This window comes from Mytilus galloprovincialis, chromosome 1 (assembly GCF_965363235.1).
Source record: "Mytilus galloprovincialis chromosome 1, xbMytGall1.hap1.1, whole genome shotgun sequence".
NCBI classification, from domain to species: domain Eukaryota; kingdom Metazoa; phylum Mollusca; class Bivalvia; order Mytilida; family Mytilidae; genus Mytilus; species Mytilus galloprovincialis.
The window spans coordinates 71,645,010-71,658,715 of record NC_134838.1 but is presented as its reverse complement, the minus strand read 5'-3'; positions in this window follow the sequence as shown (position 1 = coordinate 71,658,715).

Genomic DNA, 13,706 nt, shown 5'->3' with positions numbered 1-13,706 from the left:
AACAAATCAACAATTTGTACTATCTCTCCTTGTGAAGCAATTGCCGAATGTCGTAACACAGTGTGTCAATCTTATACACATTATTACGGTAACTGCATATGTACATTATACTGGTGTGTAGCCCTTCTAACTGATATTCCAATTTTTTTTTAAATTTGCAGGCATTTGTAAGAGTTGCACATGTTGTAGTTGAAAACATCTGTTGATACTCTTGTTTCTTGTTTAGCCAAAACATAAAAATGAAAAAAAAATATCATAAAATTAGGAAAATATGAAAGATGTGATAATAAAAAAAAGATAATGGCTCCATAATTTTTAGAGATTCGTCGAGATAACCATTTAACAAAAGTAATATAAGATCTTGTGACAAGTTGTCTCATTGGTAATCATACCACATCTTCTTTTTATATGACGAATGCCTTCGAACATTCTTTCGGAAATGATTTTCAAAGTAAGCTCTCAAGATCTTAGAATTGGCCCGTCTAAAAAATTGGTGCTGAAGATACATGAGGGACATTCAAACTCATAGATCAGAAATAAACTGACAACGCCATTGTCAAAAAAGGAAAAAACAACAATAGAATACAAGACAAAACATAAAACACTAAAGACTAAACACACCCAGATATTTCAGAAGAAGGGTTAGCAGATCGTCATTCACACTTGGCACCAGAAAAACAGTGAAATGAACAAATCAACAATTTGTACTATCTCTCCTTGTGAAGCAATTGCCGAATGTCGTAACACAGTGTGTCAATCTTATACACATTATTACGGTAACTGCATATGTACATTATACTGGTGTGTAGCCCTTCTAACTGATATTCCCATTTTTTTTTTAAATTTGCAGGCATTTGTAAGAGTTGCACATGTTGTAGTTGAAAACATCTGTTGATACTCTTGTTTCTTGTTTAGCCAAAACATAAAAATGAAAAAAAATATCATAAAATTAGGAAAATATGAAAGATGTGATAATAAAAAAAAGATAATGGCTCCATAATTTTTAGAGATTCGTCGAGATAACCATTTAACAAAAGTAATATAAGATCTTGTGACAAGTTGTCTCATTGGTAATCATACCACATCTTCTTTTTATATGACGAATGCCTTCGAACATTCTTTCGGAAATGATTTTCAAAGTAAGCTCTTGTATGATTTTAAATTTTAGTTTCTTGTGTATAATTCGGAGTTTAGTATGACGTCCATTATCACTGTACTATTATGCATATTTTAGGGGCCAGCTGAAGGACACCTACGGGTGCGGGAATTCTCGCTACATTGAAGACCCATTGGTTGCCTTCGGCTGTTGTTTGCTCTATGGTCGGGTGGTTGTCGCTTTGACATATTCACCATTTCCTTTCTCAATTTTATCTCAAGATCTTAGAATTGGCCCGTCTAAAAAATTGGTGCTGAAGATACATGAGGGACATTCAAACTCATAGATCAGAAATAAACTGACAACGCCATTGTCAAAAAAGGAAAAAACAACAATAGAATACAAGACAAAACATAAAACACTAAAGACTAAACACACCCAGATATTTCAGAAGAAGGGTTAGCAGATCGTCATTCACACTTGGCACCAGAAAAACAGTGAAATGAACAAATCAACAATTTGTACTATCTCTCCTTGTGAAGCAATTGCCGAATGTCGTAACACAGTGTGTCAATCTTATACACATTATTACGGTAACTGCATATGTACATTATACTGGTGTGTAGCCCTTCTAACTGATATTCCAATTTTTTTTTAAATTTGCAGGCATTTGTAAGAGTTGCACATGTTGTAGTTGAAAACATCTGTTGATACTCTTGTTTCTTGTTTAGCCAAAACATAAAAATGAAAAAAATATAATAAAATTAGGAAAATATGAAAGATGTGATAATAAAAAAAGATAATGGCTCCATAATTTTTAGAGATTCGTCGAAATTCGTGTCAAGGAATTACACAGTAAAAATGGAAAAGAAGCATTTTGCAACATCATTTGCAAGAAAATTTGAAAAACTTACCTTTTTTTTCTATATTGGTAAAAGTACGACAAAACATATTTGGCCACGTCTTTGCAATCAGTACGTTGCAGAAATACTTTGAAAATATATATGTATGTCGTCACGAGTATAGTTGAAATTTCTGAGTGTGTTCCGAGGGCTTCCACCACCTTCAATTTCGTACGTGATACTACCGTATGTCATTTTGTAACTTTTTAGTGTGAAGCCTTTTTTTATTTGATTAATGTCCAGACAATAATTGTTTAAAAATAATTATTTACACACGAACCTTCGAAACTGGGGATATCGCAGTTAAAGTAGACAAATGAAGACTTTTAATAATGAGCATATCATAAACTGATTTTAAGAAAAGTAGTTCTCGTTGTATAGGATTTCAGTACGACAAAAGTATTGACATTTGACATACTAATATCTTGAAGATGATATTAACTAGTAGTAATGTCGATGTATATTCACATCTATTTTTCTTAAATTGGTACGTTGGTGCCTTACATTATAAATCCATTGGTGAAATCGATAGTAACTTACAATATTCCCTGTAGTAAATCAGAATGTTTGTCATAAAGGCAACTGCTGGAAGTTGAAGGCCCCACCATGCGTATGTTTGTCCTTCATCTGTAATAGAACATCCGTCAGCGAATTTATTAGTTGCAGGTCCTTCTATTGCAACATGTGCAAAATATGCTGAACGATTTAGATAATTTGTTCTCTGTACCGCTACTCCCTGTGGTGCAAGATTTACTGTAAAAATGAAATGTACAAATATATTACAGTACATGATATTTTTTTTAATACTTGCATTTAATTTGAAAGGCCTACATCTAGTTGTTAACTCCCATTTTCAATTATCACATCTGAAACTATAAAATGTTTTCGATAAGTTAACAATGCCAAAGACCTTTCTTTTTTTAAGTCCTCTAGTTTCTTAGTGGCAGTCATATGTTTCTGTCCTTGGCCTAAGACGTCACACTTTTCACAACTTTACTGTTCTTTTTTTTTTATTATTTGTATATCATAATGCATAAAGAGATGGCACATCCTCATTTTTACGTTGATTTTGTTTACCGAGCCCGTGAATTTAGATACGATCCAAGTAAACTTAAAAATCTTTTGAATTACCAAATCCAATTCTGTAATAGGACACCAAACTTAAAATTATCGTTATACAAGTAGGTACATCAACAGTTTTTCAAACTGTCGATATTTCAATTTTTTACATTATAGTCAGTTACATTTTTTCTGACTTTTCATGATTTCTTTATACTAAATCCATAGGATGTTGGATGTGTACTGATTGACATCTCAGGGTAAGGGATATTTTTAGTTGTTATTGGCTTCGAACTTATTCAAAATTCAAAGTTTTCTCTATTCTGAACGTTCTGGTTTTTATATCTCTCTTAAGGTTTCAATTTGTTTTGCATCGACATGAACCAATTTTAAATGATTTTTATAGTTTAATTTATTTCGTATTGTTACACCACTTTCCAAGGTGAGGGGGATTTGCGTCATCAAACATGTTGGACCCCTTATATTCTGTATTATGCCATATCCCAAGTCCTGAGACTTGTCTGTCATTTGGGTTCTGATAGAGGGTTGAAAGCGGCATACCTGTTACGTTGAAAATTAGAAAAAAAAATACACCGTAGAAATGATAGTTTAAATTGCATATTGCACTTATATGAATAACATATGGTATTTAAAAGTGTCCATAGCACTTCAATAACGCTAAGTACAAATTGGAGACGAAATGAAACAGAAATTAATACCGTACGGTCTTTAACAATTACCAAGTCCATACCGCATAGTCAGCTTTAAAAGCTCCGAAAAAAACAAATGTAAAACAATTCAAACGGGAAAACTAACGGTCTAACTTATGTACAAAAAATTAACGAAAAACAAATATGTAGCACATCAACAAACGACAACCACTGAATAACAGGTTCCTAACAGGATGTCCGTATGATGTTTGAAGGTACGTGCGACACTTTTTTGATAAGTACAAAAGGTACGTGAAATTGCAAATTGAACACCGCAGAAATATAATCATTTAACAAATTAGATTGCATGAAAAACAAATGACTAAAATGATGGCTCTCTCAATTTACTTATTTACGTGCTCCGCTATTCTCTGTTGATTGTTTACCAATGAATGTCACAATCCGGCAAACTTCGGAAACAAGCAAAATGTTGTTTTTTTTTCAGATGCGGTCAACGAGTAATGAATTATATATTTTTCGTATGCAATTAGTTTGTAACGATAATTTTCATTGGACGTTGACAACTAGGTAAACAGTAAAATCTACGTTTTGCGAAGGCCAAGCTTAAAATACAATACAGTTATCTCCTAATTTGTCGATTATACGTATACGTAATAGATACGATCTTACTGTAACAAGACGTACATCGTGTACATAGATCACTTATACTTAAGTATATATGCATGTAATGGTTCAATGATTTTTTTATATATTTAATTACAAGAAACTCATTTCAAATAACTTCAACTTTATTATGTATATAAACATTCCAGTGTGCTATTGATAATTTGTAAGCTCGCTTTGTTTTCAGAAATATTTAATGATAATTTATATTTGGGGGGAGAGTGTATCTATAATTGTTCTTGACTTTAATTTAAGTAATCTAAATAAGAGACAATTTAAATAAATCATATAAAACATCCATCGAATAATAGCATTAACCTAACGTTTCAAAGGGAAAGCATACAGAGTAGTGATTAAAAAAGAAAGAAATATGGTATGTTTGCTAATGAGGCAAATCCTCACCAGACACCACATATCGTAAAAGTTGACAACTAAATGTCAGCGAACGACCTTCAACAATGAACAGAACTCATACTGCATAGTAAAATATAAAAGGCTTCGAAATGAAACTATTAACCAACTTCAAAAGAGTCGAGTAAAGGAATAAAAAATATGATATAGATGACGGTAGTAGCAGTTTACACATGTTACACAACATTACGGATGTTGATTATTTATTGCATAGTATAATATAAAAGGCGCCAAAATAAAACCTACAAACTACTTTCAAAGGGAAATTTTACATATATTCGTAGACATTACTTAATATAAATTATCCCCCAAGAACATATAAAAAAGAAGCTGTGGTATGATTGCCAATGAGACAACTGTCCACAAGAGACCAAAATGACGGACATTAACAACTATAGGTCACCGTAAGGCCTTCAACAATGAACAAAGCCCATACCGCATAGTCAGCTATAAAAGGGCCCAATAAGACAATGTAAAACAATTCAAACGAAAAAACTAACGGCCTTATTTATATAAAAAATGAACGAAAAACAAATATGTAACACATAAACAAACGACAACCACTGAATTACAGGCTCCTAACTTGGGACAGGCACATACATAAATAATGTGGCGGGGTTAAACGTGTTAGCGGGATCCCAACCCGCCGCCTAACCTGGGACAGTGGTATAACAATACAACATAAGAACGAACTAAACAAATCAGTCGAAAAAATCTTAACTCATCAGATGGACAAAAATACAAGTGGACGCCTATCTGGTGTACAAAAGAGTCGAGTAAAGGAATGACAAATATCATATACGTGTACGTGTTAGCAGTTTACACATGTTACAAAATATGTCAATGTCTCATTCATCCATTTCTATTAAACTTCTGCCAAAAAAGTCAGAAACAAAAATATGCCATTCACACTGAATTAATTAAAAATAGATATAAATTAATGTAACTATAACAAAAACATGCCAATCAATGTATCGTCTGATTAAACAAGAGTTTTTCTTTTCTGTTTTAGATAAGATTCTTCCTCTTTTAATCTCGAGTTATTGGATAGGCAAAAGTCGTACAAAAAAACCCCAAACATTTATAATTTTTATTAAAAGAAAAAACACACAAATTTGTTAACTCTGAAATTTAAAATGAGCTCAAATAAGTAAACATGCTGTAGTGATTTTAAGTTAATTTTACTGTATGTTCAAAGTCAACCACTGTACTCATATACTGACAAAGCGAGAAAGAAAGCATAGTATGCATTGTTTTTTAGAAAACATTGCATGTTTTACCAGCTAATAGTAACATTCTTAAATATAGTAGTGCAGATTGTGTACTAGCATTACTTACTCTGTGTTGATACAATCAAAATAAAGGTTTCAATGATAATTGAAAGTAGTATTAGCTTTAAACTCATCTGAAATGAAAATGCAGTTTTAATTGATAATTACTATTGAAAGATATTGTAAATAGCTTTCAATGATATATTTATTACAATAACTAATGTTTCGTGTGAAAGTTCCTTTATCTGACATTATTCATCAACATATACTAACAATAGTTAAGAAGAAAATTCAATAGGTTTTCAATTTTCAACTATATGCTGAGCTTTCTGACATGCGTATCATCTTATCAATGTTAAATGAGTATCGAGTGTAGGGAACACATATCTTCGGTATGCATCCCTATCAAGTTTTGGAACTTTAATATCATTGTGTTTTGATAAAATAATTTGAAGAATTTGCCTGTTATAAGTTCACTTTAATGAATTATCGGGGTGTTCGGAAAGATTGATATAGTCAGAGATTTATCCAATACAAAAAAAAAATATTGGTCTTGATTTTTAATGAATAAAAAACAAATTGAGACAGACATACAGGTCCGTGTATATCTGCGTCCAATCATTTTTCGTTTTGAAATATCAAAAACAAAAAACAAAAAACGAAAGTGTTTTCATTTTTCGTTTTTGATTTCTTAAAAACCAAAATGAAAAACAAGTGTTTTCGTTTTTCGTTTTTGATTTCACAAAACAAAAAACGAAAAAAAAAAAAAATTTCATTTTTCAATTTTGATTTCTCAAAAACTAAAATCGAAAAATGAAAATGTTTTCATTTTTCATTTTTGATTTCACAAAAACAAAAAACGAAAAACAAAAGTGTATTCAATTTATCTTTCCCCCACACTGTTTAATTGTCATTCAAAAAATGACAATGGTGTCATTTGTCATTCATTTAAAGGTGGTTAAAGTATGTATACATGTACAGCGGTTGTCAGATCAATACTACTTTAATCGAAGATAATGTCGACGAATGCAAAAGTCTTTATCAATCTAAACAATAAGAGTGCTTGATCTTTACTTTTAAGTTTGGAGAAGTTAATCTAAGATGATAATAAAGAAGCGTAATTAAAAATATCCGGTTTTTAATTTGTATTTACAGCAAAGATAGCCAGTTTTGTGTTCTGTAATATACTGTAACAGTTTAATTTTACATGTCCGGTAGCATCGTAACTTCTCAAACCATCTTCCGAACAATATCTGGACATCGGTGTCGTGGGCATGTACAATTGCCAAACCCCACATGAACGTTCTCTAGTCTTCGTAGATCTATTCCAACTTGAAGTCTTTTGAGTCTACGACAAGCAGAACATGATATTTTATACCATTGAATATTGAAGCCATAGTCATGAAGATCGATTACTTGATTGGTGTTCCGTTAACGTAGCCGCAGAACAAAAATGCGAGAGCTACTTTTGAATATTGCTACAATTTTAAGTAGTTTTCCACTCACAAACACAATAATATTTACAACATTTATTAAAATATTTTTTTTTTTTTATACTTTTTTACTTTTATGTTGTTTTAAAATATCAATTTGACTTGAATTTGGGATCCCGCTAACATGTTTAACCCCGCCACATTCAAAATGTATGTGCCTGTCCCAAGTCAGGAGCCTGTAATTCCACCTCTTGTGGAGAGTTGTCTCATTGACAATTATACCACATCTTCTTTTTTATATTTATATGAGTATATTAAAAAAACATGTATATACCAAGCTAAGTCTGACTATACAAAAGGCGAGGAGAGCTACTTTGATAGACCAGGTTGACTGATAAGCTGTCTATATAAAGTAATGGGACAATGCATGGCATGAAGACATCACCAAATCACCGTATGCAATACTCAAAAAGACATCCAGAGCTTACCATATAGTCATCAACTACCCACCAATAGGCCGTGAGCTTTGGTTGGCTCTTAACTCAAATCCAAGAGCACAGCAAAATGTCAAAATATTCTATTCAAACTGGGTGACCTGGGAGAAAAACATTGAAATTTTCCAAAGAAATACACACACCCCTCAACTTTTAATAAGGAGATTTGGTATTAATGCAAATGAGTCAACTATCCCATAAAGTTCAAATGTAGTGGATGTAAGCAATTATATATAGGCAACCATATAATCTTCAACAATGAGAAAAAACATACGGTATTGTCGGCTACAATAGTCCATGAATTGAAAAATATGAAACAGTTCAATTGAGAAAAATAACGGCATATTTTAAAACAACATGAATTACGAAAAACACATATAAAAGACATCAACAAACGACAACCACTGAACTACATGCTCGTGAGTTTGAGCAGGCACATGCAATATATTGTGGCGTTTAACATGCTTGTTAGCAGCTGGGACATTTTTGTTACAGCACAGCATAAGAACAAACTATACAAATCAGTGGAAAGGGCTTAACGCACGAGATCGATACAAAACAGAAGAGAAAAAAAAGGTCTAACAAAAACACATACCGAATGTGGCAGGGTATTTTTACCTCATTTTCAAAAAATCAAAGTACTGAAGTACTGAACATCGAATGACAACAAGTTCTTTTGGATTGTCACAAGCACTTGTCTCAGAAAAAAATTCACATCTCTATCTATACCTGAAAGTGAAGTTTATGTACAGATATATTTTTTTTGAAACTCAGTACACATATTCTATATCATATGATCTTTTAAATTTTAATGCCAAATATAGAGTTCTTACCCTCAATTCCCCGGTCCATTAGACATGGAAAATGATAGTGCGATTGGGGCATTTATGTACTATGGACACATTCTTATTCAAATCCTTTATTAAAGAAGTCTGTAAATTTACTACAGATAATACTACATTTGTAAATTAGACGAACTAATCTAATTAAAAGGTATATCTCTGATATCGTTACACTTATGTGTATGAGAACATTAATATATATATTAATTTTAATAAGATTGTTGAACGAACGCGTTCAATCTTAAGATTTTATTCTTGTGAATTTTTCCGAGCAGAGCGAGTCGAAAACAATTAAAGAGACGTCTTTCAAGCCAAAGTTAATATGTTTGCTATACACACATATGTTTTATTAAACTTGGTAATCAATTATTAATCAAAAATACAGTCCTAGATAATAAAAAATCATGAAATATTTGGTCTAATAATCAAAAAATTACACAAATAAAAACAGTAGTTGTCGTTTGTTGCTGTCGTTCTCGCTTCTCGTTTGTGAGCTCACCTGGCCCGAAGGGTCAAGTTAGCTTTTCTCATATCTTGGCGTCCGTCGTCGTCCGTCGTCGTAACTTTTACAAAAATCTTCTCATCTAAAACTACCGAGCCAAATTCAACCAAACTTGGCCACCATCATCATTAGGTTATCTAGTATAAAAAAAAATGTGTCCGGTGACCTGGCCAACTGACCAAGATGGTCACCATGGCTAAAGATAGAACATAGGAGTAAAATGTAGATTTTGGCTTATATCTCTGAAACCAAAGCATTAAGAGCAAATCTGACATGGGTAAAATTGTTTATTAAGTCATTATCTATCTGCCCTGAAATTTTCAGATGAATCAGACAACCTGTTGTTAGGTTGCTGCCCCTGAATTGGTAATTTTAAGAAAATTTTGCAGCTTTTGGTTATTATCTTGAATATTATTATATATAGAGATAAACTGTAAACAACAATACTGTACAACAAAGTAAGACCTACAAATAAGTCAACATGACCAAAATAGTCAATTGACTCCATAAGGAGTTATTGCCTTTTATAGTCAATTTTTAACAATTTTCATAAATTTGTACATTTTTACAAAAGAAATTCCACTGAAACTACTAGGCTAAGTTCATTATAGATACAGATAATTGTAAGCATCAAAAATGTTTAGTAAAGTAAGATCTACGAACACATCACCATCACCAAAACACATAGACCAAGGTGAGCGACACAGGCTCTTTAGAGCCTCTAGTTATATATATAGTTTAGACCTTTGGTTTTCCCGTTTGAATGGTTTTACACTAGTTATTTTGGGGATCCTTATAACTTGCTATTCGGTGTGAGCCAAGGATTTGTGTTGAAGAGGGTACTTTAACCTATAATAGTTTCCTTTTACACACTGTGACTTGGATGGAGAGTTGTCTCATTGGCACTCATACCACATCTTCTTATATCTATGTATTATTTCATTATGTTAAATTGGGATCTGGAGCTGACATGTCAGTTACCACTAGTAGTTCTTTGTTAATTTATGAATCATATTCATTTTGTGTAGTTTCTTTTGTTTACTATTTTGTCATCGGACTCGGATTTATTTTAAACTGAGTTTTTCTGTGCATATTGTTGTGTGTTTGTTTATTCTACATGAGCTAGATACAGTTGTATAGCGGGAGGGTTGAGATCTCACAAAGCATGTTTAGCCCCCCCCCCCCCCCCCCCCGTATGTTTGCACCTGTCCCAAGACAGGAGACTCTGATCTTTGTTAGTTTTTTTATGTTTTTTTTTATCTAAGTTAACTGTGACGTCCATTTTCACATAACTAGTATATATTTTTATTGAGAAACGAGCTGAAGCCCGCCTCTGGTTGCGGGATTTTATCGTTGTGTTGAAGACTCATTGGTGGGCTTCGGCTGTGCTCTTTGGTTAGGCTGTTGTTTCTTTGACACGTTTTTTATTTCCATTCTCAATTTTATTGATTGATTGATTGATTGATTGATCATTTTACTACAAGCAAAAGTCATGATCATTTGAGAATCCTTTATTTGTATTGTAGGGTTAATTTCACCAATGAAGCTCTACATTAATTTTTGTCTTAATATTAAATTTCTTTGTAAACTCTAAATTTACCGTCTGATTATAATAAGACACGCAAGAATAACAAAAATTATTTGGCCTTCAATGTCTCAACCTTTTTTAATGTGAGTAACTTCATTGTTCAGTTAGATTTCGATTTTGATATTGTTTTTGCAAGTTTCCATAATAGATTTCCGGTAATTGTTCTGCATAAAACCCTATGGAAAAGCATATTGACTTAATTTTCCAAACGTTTATTAGAACCCAATGATTTGGCAAGGTGTTGCAACCTGTAATGTAAAGAAGTTACAGCCGATTGCATTGAGTGTGTAGGCAAAGGTAGCATATATATCCTTGGTTAGCTTGCTAGTTTTATTAGGTTAGGTAAGCTACCCTCCTTTAAGAGTAGACTAGTTCGACAGATAACCAATCAATCTGTCTGTAGGACTAGGCTCCTTCTACAGGAGGGTGGTATACCTTACCTAGTTACTTCATAGTTCAGCTAACAAACAAGCGATCCAAAGATATTACCTTTGTCTACACACTCAATGTAATCGCCTGTAATGAAAATGCGGAGTTTGTGAGACCAGGCTCAAGCAGCCAGTCGGAAGCAGCCAGTTTTCAAATATATAAACACAAATATTGCATAAGACTCAAACGTACTTCAAATATTTTTATTAATATATAATCACTACATCATCAGTTTTTAATATATAATTAAGCAGTCAAAGACACTATTCAATGAATTTTAAAATTTCATTTCTGGTTCATTTAAGAATTGAATGCTTTTTTTTGTTACTTCATTGAGGTGTAAAGCGTTGACCGAAATACATTTTGTATGAAACGCGGGAGGCTTCATTCTGAAAATGTGCGCACGGTCAACGCTTTTATTTACAACCCTATGAAGTTACAAAAAGAAGCATTCAATATTTGTAATTACATTTTTTAGCTAGGATCATGAAAACACGATTTTTATCAAGTTTTTATTAAATTCACCTGTGCACTTTATTGTGGGACCTCGTGTCATCATGAATGATGAATTTCATTGTGTAATGCAATTGCGTAAGGAATAACATGAGATGTGCAGTTAGCCAATCAGAATAACGAATTATAATGAAACATACATCTTATGTAATTATTAGTTATATAAAGGTAAAATCAATCGCTTTCGATATATTACACAGCGTACTGCCCGCTTTACATTTTTAATAGTCAACACTTTGAGTGTTTATAGAATCGTAAATAATTATGATTTTTTTTTCAATGATGGCAAAATTGCACTATTGGGTGAAATAGCTTTCCTTATTATCGGCATCCTGTCAAATAGTTCATGAAAAGTAATAATAATTCTGCATTAAAAGAAAAGAAAGCTGCACTCGTGCTTTAACTATTTTTTGCCACACAAAACTGTTTTTACAAAACATTCTACCTCTGAACTAGTGGATTTCGCTTAAATATGACTGGACAAAAGGTTTATTTTTTGTATTCAAAGTATGGTGGGCAAGTACATTATTTATTAGCTTAAAAAAGATTGATCCGTGCTATAAATTAACTTGTAATTTTGATCAAGTAGGCCCAAGTAGCTTACGTTCTCTCCTAGTGCAGATAAAAGTATTGCCGCAGAATTTTTTTATTAACTGTCCGGTAAGGGTTGGGTAGGGTATACGACCTCAACTTTAGACCTACTTTAGAAAAAAAACTAAGTGGAACAACACCCTGGATTTTTCTACTGTAGACCCCAGCTACCCAGCTTCCCTTTGCACCTAGTGAGGACAATTCTTATTACATTTTCGGTAAGGATGGGGTGTTCGACCCCAACTCTGGACCTATCTTTGAGAAATTAAAAGCTAAAGAGCAACCTTGATTTTTTTCTCCAGAAGACATCAGCTACCCAGCTCCCCTTTACACATTGTGCGGACAGAAGTATTTCCGTAAACATTTGTTTATTAACTTTTATGTAATGATGGGGTAGGGTGGGTAACTGAGGTCCACTTGAAAAAAATTTACAGGGACTCCAATGTGGTGTGGTCTATGCAAAACAATTACCGGAAATCTATGGTAGTTTCCAAAATAATAGTCTTTTTTTTATAATGTGATATGTAAAATGTTGGAAAATAATGTAAGCACGCTTCTCAATTAATAGGCATAGAAATAAAGAAAAATCGTATGATAACCAATAACAATCTCCCAGAGACAAACTAACGTTCATTAAGGCAACTAGTATGATGGTCTGGATTCGGGGTTCTTAATTTCTGTATTCTTTGATATTTTAGGCCATATTTCTCTATTCTTTATACTTTTTGACAATTATTCTCTTATCATTACATTTTAACACCATTATTCTAGCTATTTTATTTGTTTCTTAGTCCATTGTCTATATTATTTATATTTTTTGTCCACTATTCTCAATTCCATAATCCCCCATCAACGGCCTCTAGTTAATGTCACCTTACAGTCTTCACAAATAAGCAAAATTAACACCTTATAGGGTCTAATGGTAAACCAATTGAAGGCTTTAATATCCCAGTTTGAATTGTGAAATTGCAGTAATTTTTAAAATTTGATCAAGAAAAATACATTATCGTCCTCGTAGTTCGTAAAATACAGGCAGATGGACCTTGGTCATCAATTCTAATAATCTTGGATCGACCTTTCTAAACTTAAAAGTAATAAAGTTCACGCACCCTTATTGTTTAGATTGATAAAGACTTTTGCATCCGTCGACATTATCTTCGATTAAAGTAGTATTGATCTGACAACCGCTGTACATGTATACATACTTTACCGACCTTTAAATGAATGACAAATGACAACAT